Below are 10,973 nucleotides of genomic sequence, written 5' to 3'. Positions count from 1 at the left end.
CTTCGATGCAGTACTGGTTGTGATGTTGTTTCAATTGTGTGTATGACAAACTTAGATATTAAGCAAGCTTAAGTTATTTCATTTACCTTTCTTAAGTTATTTGGGATATCTTTGGTTGTGATGTTGTTTCAGTTGTATGTATGACAAACTCAGATATTAAGCAAGCTTAAGTTATTTCATTTACCTTTTTGTTGTTCAGAATAAATGAGAAGCTTCCTGAAACATTGCATGCTGTCTCTAGGAGCACATCATGACATAAATGTGTAAGTGTGTAGCACTGTCTAAGCGATATAACACCTAACAACAATCCATCTTTGTAAACCTTAATATCAACCAATTCATTATCATCACCAAAAGAGTTTAGGCCTTGATCCATTAGGACCAATTGATTTTGAATAAGCCTGTTGCGTTTGTAGTAAAAAGAGAATATGAAATTATGGGTCGCAATCATATATTTGATTGCAATTGAGTTTGGTACCACTTTGCAATAGACTTTATTGTAGGGTTTTCTATCCCAGCCATCATCTAGAAAGTCAAAATTATCTGCAGTAGCATTGGCTTTGTAGCTAAGCATTGTTCTATAGACCACATCATATTTGCTGAACAAGTCCACAAAAACTATAATGGGCATGCAAATATTTATTTTGACAATTCTAATTGCAATGTATGGCCATAGAGAACATTGCACTTCCAAGAAGATTTTAGCTCTATAAATCTCTGTAATAGTGGCATGAGGAATAGGCTAATACATACTATAACATTTTGGAAGATCTAGCCTTCTCAAGGCACCATATGTGTTTCCTTTGTCCAGCAATTGGTAGAAATGATCGTAAAAGAAAATACCTGATTAGGTGAACTGGGTGGCAGATCTATTTTGGTACTGTAACTCTCCAATGCTACCATATGTAGAATATCCAATAGTCCCAAAATGCACTCTACTGGCTACCATTCTTGATAGGATGATGGATAAATATCTACAACAATTAAATTCTGTGGTTAAAAAACACTTAAGGTTTACAAAAAACATTAAGGTTTCCAAAAAACACTTATAGTTTGGTCTATGTTGTTGAAGATAGTCAGAATAAACATGCAACATAAGTTCTTTGTGCATGTACACATGCTGGATTAAAATCTCCCTGACAATTTTCTTCCCTTATACAGTTCTAAAATCCTTCACCCTACCTTTCCATGCTACCAAAAATTGATTCTTTGATCTTTGCTTCTTTCTCTTGTTTGGTTGCATCAAAACACAGCTCCCTTTTGATACGATAAGATTTTGCCAACACGTAGTTGTGGAAATTCTGTTGGAAATCTCAATAGAGTTAATAGAGGAAGCAGGTCGATAGGGCAAAGAACTCACCTCCCTTCTTTGATCCTATGCATTTGGGTCTACACAACGTTTTTCACAAACTCGGTGATAGTTTTTTGTTGCCATTCTTGAGAGCATGAGATAGTAAGAGATGGTAGAGTGTAGAAAATTGAAGAAGCTAGAGAAAGACGTTGTGCAAGCGGGAAAACTGGTTTAGGAGGGAACTTTTCTTTGTGTCTTTGATGATGTAACTGCACTCACAATAGAATAATCCTATCAAAATCAAAATATTATTCTTATTTCTTTTTTTTTGTGAATTTTACTTTGTTTTTGCAATTTTCCCAACGTTACATTGGCCTTTCTTTGATCGGTGGTGGAGAGGGACTTTTTGTTTTGGCCAAAAGGCCCCAAAATGAGCTTCGTTCTCCCATAATGGGTGTGTTGGCCAATAAGGGCTGGATGGGGATCTACTAGAGACATGGGGTACCTGATTGTGGCCCTCCATGATGATGATAGGAAGATATTAGTTGACATGATTTTTCATATTATCACGATTATGATTCTGCAGAATCATGGTTGCGATTCTGTAGAATCATAGTGGTGGTGAGTTAGACTGAGAGATTATAGAGCTTGTTAGTCCTTTGGGAATTTTTGTGTTAAGTCATGGGCATTCCAGGCTAGATAATCCTCTGGGTTAGGCCCACAAATATTTAGGCTTGTTGTGTTAATTCATGGGGATTTTGGGGGGTAGGACAAAGAATATATGGGCTTGTTGTGTTGACTCATGGGGATTTTGGACTAGATACTCCATGGGGGTAGGCCTAAGAATATCTCGATGAAGCTTAGAGGGAGCATGCTGATGTGATTTTTGTAGCTCCTTGGTGGAACACAATAGCTCTTTCACCATCCATTGAATTAGCCATTCCATCGAATCTATTAGGTTCAGGTGGGAGATCTTCCATGGACTTATGTTCTTGATTGTTAACTAGGACAACTTAACCCTTGCGGCGCGGCAGGGAGTTGGGAAATACACCAATTTTACCTTAGCTTGTCTGGAATCTTTTGTAACATCAGGTTGGGAAGCTTCTTGTGGCTTCCTAGTTGCATTTTCAGCATTTACTAACATCCATCTCCATTCCCATTGAGGCTTGGTCTCATTGATTGATTTAGTGAGATCTCATTTTGAATTGGTGCTTATCTTGGGCACCCATACCTGTTTTGTCACTTGATGTTGTATAGTGCTCATCTTGGGTTGTACCCATTTTGGCCTTCCTTTTATGTTACCCCCTTTGTTCATGGTTGGATTGGTGAATAGGGTGACTAGTGGTCACTGGTGAGGTTTATGCACCTATGGGTGCACCACCAACATGGAATTTCATGACTTGGGTGGCCATATTTATGTATTTTAAATATAGTATGCTTGTACTTTAAAAAGCCTTAAAGACTTTCGTTGTGGAGTGGAATTCTAGCCTTTATTTGTCCTAGTTGTTGCCTTTTTCTTGAACACTTGTACCTCAGGTGGTGTCAGAAGGAATAGTAGCATTGTGGATGACTATGGTGGCTCAAGTTTGAAATTGTGGGAAGTTGCCTATGTTACTCCATATTGGCAATATGTATCTACAATCTCCTAATGTTAAGTGAGTAGTCCTTTTCTCCTAATTGACTTCACAATTCATAGTAGCAGAGATCCAGTTCCACCCGATCACAACATCTCCTCATCTAATGCACCTTCAGGCATGACAAAATCCTTACACAACCAATGATTACTTCTAGTGGAAGTATTAATTCTCAAAAAACCCAATTTAAGCTCCTATGGTTCCTGCATGCACACTTTTAACCTTAGTTGATGTGGGTTCCAACTCGGGTTTGTTTATCTTCACCCAAGTCTCATATAAGAGAAAGTTGTGACTTGCCCTTGAGTCAATCATTCCGAGCAGATTAGTTATGTTCCATTCCATATAGAGTTCTACCCTAAGCCGTGTAGGTTCTATCTTCAGGTCCTCATCCTCAATCAAGGTTAGAGTAGCCATGTTTATGTGGAGTGTTTGTCCACCTTTTTTAGCCATGGCTTGTGCTGCTCTAGCCTTAGCCTAGTCTTGTGCTTCTTTTTTTAACCTTTCTTGTCTCAGTTTTTCCTACTTCTTTTGTGCATGTTCCAACATGTCTTGGGTTAAGTGCCCAAAGTATTTTTTGATTTTGCTACCATTTATGTAGCCTTGCATTTCATTGCCATCAAATGTCTCGATTCAAGTTACACCTTGGGGGGTGATTCGAACATCGCCGACACGTCCGAAGCGGTCTGATACCAAGTGTGATGGCTGTACGGACGCGAGCCCTGTACGAGCAGACGCCCGGCACGAACACACCACGTCTTTGCCGCACGCGGCCTCGGCTAGCTCATGACTCGGCTCCACGGGCCCGTCTCGCGCGTTTGCCTTGCGGGTCTCACCGATCACTTCGTTCATGCCCGGCTCGGCTCCTTCGGCCTCACTCGGGACTTGCCTTCCATCCATGATCCGCCGGCCTAGGGTCCATCCCGGCCCGTCGAGGCACGGCACGGTGCGCCAACCTCGGTGGGTGGCCATTTTTCCATCGTTTTTGGTCCTATCAGCGTTTTCGGTCCCGACTCCATCAAGGTGGGGAGGGCATCCCCCGGGGCACTCGGCACAGCGCAACCCCATCGGCAATACGGGAGGCCTAACGTGCCTACCCAGTGCGTGAGTGCGTCTAGGTGCCTACCATGGGTCCATGCAGCAAACTGACACCAAATCGCTTTTCCCAGTGAATTTTCCTGGCCGGCCCTTTTCGGCCTTTTTCGGGCCTCCGAATGCCCGTTTCCAGCACTTCCGGTGTCGTTTTGGGAGTTTTGGACCGCTCCGCCCGGCGATGTCCGAATCACCTGCTCTACCAGACTGACACCAGACTGACACCAAATCGCGTTTTTCGACGAATCTCTGTAGTTGCATGTACTTGCTTTAATATTTTTGCTTATTTTGGGTGAAGAAAAATAAAAAAAATCGTGAATTTCTTACAGGGCCCCAAAATGAGTTCCCTCTTTTCCTATTGAAGAACCAACGCCGTACATAAGCACTAGGTCACATTTCTATAGCTCCTCAGATTTTAGGTTGTGGTCAAACCACCATTTACATATCGAAGCTTTTCAAACGATCATGCAAAGCATGCCAAAGCAAGAGCAATATAAGCCTCTCTACATGCAATTGCAAGAGATGGATGCCATGGCTAAGTGGGTGGTTGTGCATGAACTTGAAAAGGGCATCCTGCACTACTTGAAGCCATAGTATACAAGCATCGTGAGTACCCAAAGGAAGGGGAACATGAGGAGTAAGAAATGGAGTCCTACATTTCAGATCTCAATATCCTCTTTGCCCAATTGATGGAGCACAATTTCCACATGCAAGCCTAAAAAAAGAGACTCTTGAAGAAGAATGCCAGTGTCACACAACAAAGTTAAATGCATGCCTAATGGAGGAGATGGACCAACTCACCAAGGATGCATAAGAGAAGCAAAAAGGCATCCTCAAAGCTAATGTTGTGTTAAATCAACAAGTCCATAAATTGTTGTAGGCAAATTGAATGCCAAATATAGGAGACTTAAGATGCCTAGGCTCGCACAACAACACACCTACAAATCCAAGTGGAAGCCATGGAGGAGAAGCATCGAGCGGAAGTATCCATATATAGGCCATGGCACACAAATCACGAGATGGATCTTCAAGACCAACTATTTACTACCCTTAATTATTGCCAAGCTTTGGAGAATTAGCTTGGGTCCCCAAGCGTATCACAAAGTCCCCTAAGCTTACAAAAAGAATAAAGCCTCAACACCAAGCACATCGGCAACCAAATTATAGTGTTCATCAAAGATGGGTGCATGTGCATGTACTTTAATAACAAGGATACTATGATGGTAATTCCATCATATGGTTGCCAAAATCAAACAATGTGAAGAAAACCTCACCACCGACTTCAACCCTAACAACTTCACCTATAGTTCAACAAGAATGAATCCCAAGCAACAACAAAGAGAAAGAGAGGGAATTACAAGCCATAAAAGTAGGGTTGAGGGCCCACTTAGACGTGGTGCAAGGGAAACTCGAACAAAGCAAGGACATCTCTATGAGATAAGCCATAGGAACTACAATATTCAAGTTAGAGACCTCAAGGCCATGATGCAAGAGCTATATCACATCTTAACGAGCAGATTATAAATGCCCATGCCGCGCTGCACCATCACCGCTGGGTTACAAGAAGAGTATGGAAAACTTTAAACTAAAAAGGCCAACCTCATCTCCCAGCTCCTCCAACTCCAAGAAGCTTGCCACAACAAGGGAGCAAGTGATTGTCTCCAAGCGACTGTAGTTGTTTAAAGTGTTGTCAGGCGGGCCTCATGAGTCTACTGGGTTTTAGTAATTTGGAAGGGAACCCGCCATGTTTGAAGATGACAATCCTTGTATAGTAAGCTTGTGGATAGGGCAAACCCACTGAGACTGACCTTCCCAGTGGTTCCTTGAGCCTCTTACCAAACTTTTTCTATTTTTTTCTTCACTAACCCTCTCTCTATATCAATACAACATTAACCTCAGTGAGGAACTAACTCACGGGGACCTCGTACTGGTTTTTTAGAATACTACACGCTACGCGGACCCCACTATCATTATATCTATCTTTACAAGGGCCCTCAAACTTCAAGAGGTGAAATCCGTGTATATATAGTTCTACTAACTTTAACGAAGGGGAGAAACCTATTGACCTAATGCTACCATCTCTTCCTAACTTTTATGTAGCTCCCCTCCCTAAATTACAAGAAAATTTAACATGGATGCTAACACACAATTGGGTAGAGGCTTGGGACACCCACCAACACCTACTCTTACATAATAGTAAAATGTATCATCCCTATGGCATTCTTCACCTTTTTTATATAATCTATGTGCATTTACAAACTTTATTAACAAGCTTAATATATGATTTTTCACAACACATAGACTATCCTACATTCCATAAGGAAGAAGATATACACACTTTACATGATTTATTCATCACTAAGAAGCCACCCGCCACCTTTTAATGATGGGGATGTGGATAAGAGGGATGTGTAGAAAGGACAACACCTACCCGGTGTTTAGTCCTCTAACTTCTTATCTATCTACTTTATATGAAAATAAAAATATAGAAGACTAATTGAGAGAGATTTTCCTAATACCTCTTTCAATATTCCCACTAACCCTCTTGCCCCCAAGGAACCACTAGACGGCCAACTAGAGTCCGAAGCCGATCCCTTACGGCAATACCAAGACATGATGGGTTCTACTCTGGATCCCATCCTAATCTCCCAGCCCCAGAATATGAGCACATAATTTTGGTTGGAAATCCACTTTTGAAACCTCATCTAATGCACCATGCCCTCATACAGGTAACACCATTTGACCCTACAACACCTCGCCAAGCTGAAGTGTATGCAACGGGGTTGCAACCTTTGAATGTCCCCTACCCTTTAGTGGGTGACAGGCAAGAGGACGATAGAGGAGCTGGAGCATATGGCATAATAAGGGAACTTATGGTTTAATGTTGCCCCATGGCTGAAGACTCGCCAACCTGTGGGCTGGTAGATTTTCTCGAGATACAAATTGTCACTCACTTACATGATCGCCCACACATATAAGTGATGGAGGTGCAAGCATTCTGTCAAGTCATGGTGCGAGGAGGCTACAAGGAAATTCAAGTAGAGGCTGACGGCTAGGTTGCATTCGCCAATTTTGGTATCTAGCTAGCCTGAAGATTGCCTTTCCTTGCCATCAAAGAATATGCTGACATCTTGATGGCATCTCTATATATATATGCCCATCAAAATATTCACACCCCACGGAGTTCCACAAAAAGAATTCTCATCAATGACGTATTTTGTTTACAACTTTCCCAACTTTGAGCAATATATATTTGAGTCCCTTAATCAACAATGCTAATTTATGCTCACCATAGTTTATGCATGGTAGGTCATCCCCAATCCAACAATAGTAGCCACACAATCAAATTTTTTAAACTTATGATCCTTCTAATGGACATTCAAGATGACTACATCCATAGCTATAACATGGAAGGTATGCACTTTGACCTCAACAAAGGGCTCTCCAATAGTGGTATAAATTATAATGTATTATCATCACCGCCTCCACTGCCTTCCCTCTTATATTCATACAACATTTGAAGACACGATCAATACAAAATTTTGGTGGTCATTGTACTGCTTGCACCATACACTATGTGTCCTCTAGACACAAAAAAAAAGCCGCTACAAGGAATGCTTGGGATAGCAAGCCCTGTATAGCAATAGATTCTGATGACATAATCGAGATCAGGTAGGGGGGATGTTAACCCCATTTTGGGATTAGCCTAGCATCTCTCCATTACACATGATAGATAGCATAATAAATGTCATGTAACGGCACTTTAAAGTTTGTAATTACCAAACCTTTTTTCTTTAATTTTTGAGATTACGAAACTTATTGAAATATACTTATTTTTACAATTGTTTTAACCATATTTATGTGTGATGGCACAAGCTAGTCTTAGTATAGACTCATGCTTGCCTTAGTATAGACTCATGCTTGCCTATTCGGGGTAGGATTTTGTGGGTCTCCTACATCTTTTCAAGGGCCCTAGGTATCTATTTGCACGTTGGGTTAGACCAAGGTTTTGTGTGGTGCAAGATTTGAATAATTAAAGATAGATAAAGGCCCCCACTATGCAAAACTTTATCGTGCAACTTGTTGCAACCCAACATGTGCTATGGTATGTGATTTGGAGAGAGAGAGAGAGAGAGAGAGAGAGAGAGAGAGAGAGAGAGAGAGAGAGAGAGAGAGAGAGAGAGAGAGGAGGAGAGAGAATATTCGATTATAAACTCCACCATAATGTAGTGACAATGTCTTTAAAAAAAACTATAAATTCAAAAGCCCACGAGATATTCTTGGAAGCTTTCAAAAATGTGTTTTTCATACACAAATATATATTCATATATTTGTATATATATATGAAACATACACACATATATTCATACATACATACATATATACACAAATACACACAAATACACACATACCCATATATATATATGTATGTGTGTATATATATGTGAGTGTATGTATGTATGTATACATCTGTACATACATATATATACGTATATGTATATGTATGTATGTATACGTATATGTATATGTATGTATGTATGTATGTATGTATGTATACATACATACATACATACATATACATATAGTACCTACATACATACATACATATATATGTATGCATATGTATATGTATATGTATATGTATACGTATATGTATACGTATATGTATATGCATATGTGTATATATATATATATATATATATATATGTATGTATGTATGTATGTATGTATGTATGTATGTATGTATGTATGTATGTATGTATGTGTGTATGTATATGTATATGTATGTATGTATATATATATACATACATATATGTATATATACATACATATATACATACATACACACACACACACACACACGCATACACACACACACACACACACACACACACACATATATATATATACATAGATATATATGTATGTATGTATGTATATATATTTACCTATCTATATATATACATATGCATGTATAGATATAATGTCCTTTTATCTCTAAGAAAATTATATATATACATACACACACACACACACACACACACACACACACACACACACACACACACTCACACACACATGCACATGCACATACACATACACACATTTTGGGTAGTTTTTATCTAAACCAACTTTGCTGTTTGTGATGTAAATGCCTAAATATATGGATTTTTACTACTATATTTGGATTTTCACTAATATATATTGCAAAAGCTAGTATTATGTCTCAAGACCTTTGCATGGATGTTGCTAGATGTATGTCAATTACATATATCCTAATGATGCTGTAAAATGAATGCCGTATGAAATGGCATGGGATACATTTAATTCACCTCTTGCATGGGCACATTTGCACATACACACACACACTCACACACACAAACACACACACTTTCTATGTATGGCTTATCTTAATCGATTTCGAAGGTAAATGCCTTATTATTGCCCTTTTGGCGATATCCATATTATGGGCAATACCTCTCTGCGCGTATTGCCTGGCAAAACCCGAGGGTGGAGCTCTGCACAAAATTTGCTGATGGATCCGCATTGAACACACACGTCGGCATTAGCTAGCTTCCTCGGCTCCATGGCAGGTATAAAATGGCCACCTTTCTTGTGAGTTCATGTACTCACTTAGCCTGCTGTCTTTCGTGGTTTCTTTTGCCATGTCGTTGTGTTGGCTTCTATTAGGAGTTCCTCTTTGCAGGTAACCTATAGCTTTGGGTATGTGTCCTTCTTTCTTTTCTATCTATGGTAGTCCATGCACTCTTTGGGATTATGATCTTTGTGAATCCCTTTTGTTGGATTCTATTTGGATGGCCACTCTTTTATGGCATCTGCATGCCACACACACACACACACACACCCATGCATACATACATATAGTAATTACTTTTTCATTGAGCTTAGGAAGCGATTTGGACAACACTTAAGTGCAATTAAGTATGTGCATATCATATAGAAAACATGTCAATGCAAATATCGATATTACTACCACATTTCATCATGATATTGATTTTTTCCAACAAAATTGACATAAGAATTTTTTTGATATTACCAAAACATGACACATATGATTGTTATACAAATTTATACAAAAATGGCACTTCAAATTTTGTGTGAACCTCGAATTAGGCACCAAAATAGCCTAGCAAATCAACATTTTTTGAATGCAATGAAATTTAACATGTAAGTAGCCTTGGAGAGTCCATACACAACAAATTTGGGGCTACTCTAAGGCCTATAGGCCCCTAGCCAAAGGCTCCTACGTGTGGGGGCCTAGATTTAAAGAAGCCTTACACACTGAGGGCCTTATTACTATAGGCCTCATATAAATCCCAAATTCTTTTGGGGTGGTATTGAGGGCCTACTCTATGTGCACATTAAGTTTCATTCAATTTGGATAGCTTTTTAAATTTTGCGTTAAATGAAGAACTCAATGAAAGCACTTTAAATTTTGTTAAATTGACTATATAAACATAAGTTTTTCTCATTTTTTTTCATTTCTTCTTCATCATCTTTAAGATCAATGTCTCACACACACTAAGAAAATTATATGTAGGGTGTGGCCCCCTAAAAGAGAGCATGCCTATGTTACCACACCGATATAGATAACGGGTCCAAGCCCGAGCCCCATAAGTCCCAAGCCTAGCCTGTGCTTTTATCGCTATACAGGCATGCCCTAGCCTCAATCTTTATATCTACCATCACCCCAACACTTTTATTGCTATGCAAACATGCCCTAGCCTCAACCTTTATATCTACCCACATCCCAACACTAGCGCAAGGTTGATGCTCGACCGACCCTAGCCCCAGCCCTAGCCCTATTAACCACAAAACCCCAACGTTGGCCCCAACATCAGGGCCATAATTATGGTAATGTACCAAGACATTGCAAGCAAAAGGTGGATATAAGGTACTCTTGCCTTGCCCTAAATCAGGTTCTATCATAGAGAAGA

This window comes from Cibotium barometz, chromosome 55, assembly GCF_041138505.1.
Source record: "Cibotium barometz isolate CiBa-2024 chromosome 55, ASM4113850v1, whole genome shotgun sequence".
NCBI classification, from domain to species: domain Eukaryota; kingdom Viridiplantae; phylum Streptophyta; class Polypodiopsida; order Cyatheales; family Cibotiaceae; genus Cibotium; species Cibotium barometz.
The sequence above is the reverse complement of the archived record's forward strand: the minus strand, read 5'-3'. Positions refer to the sequence as shown.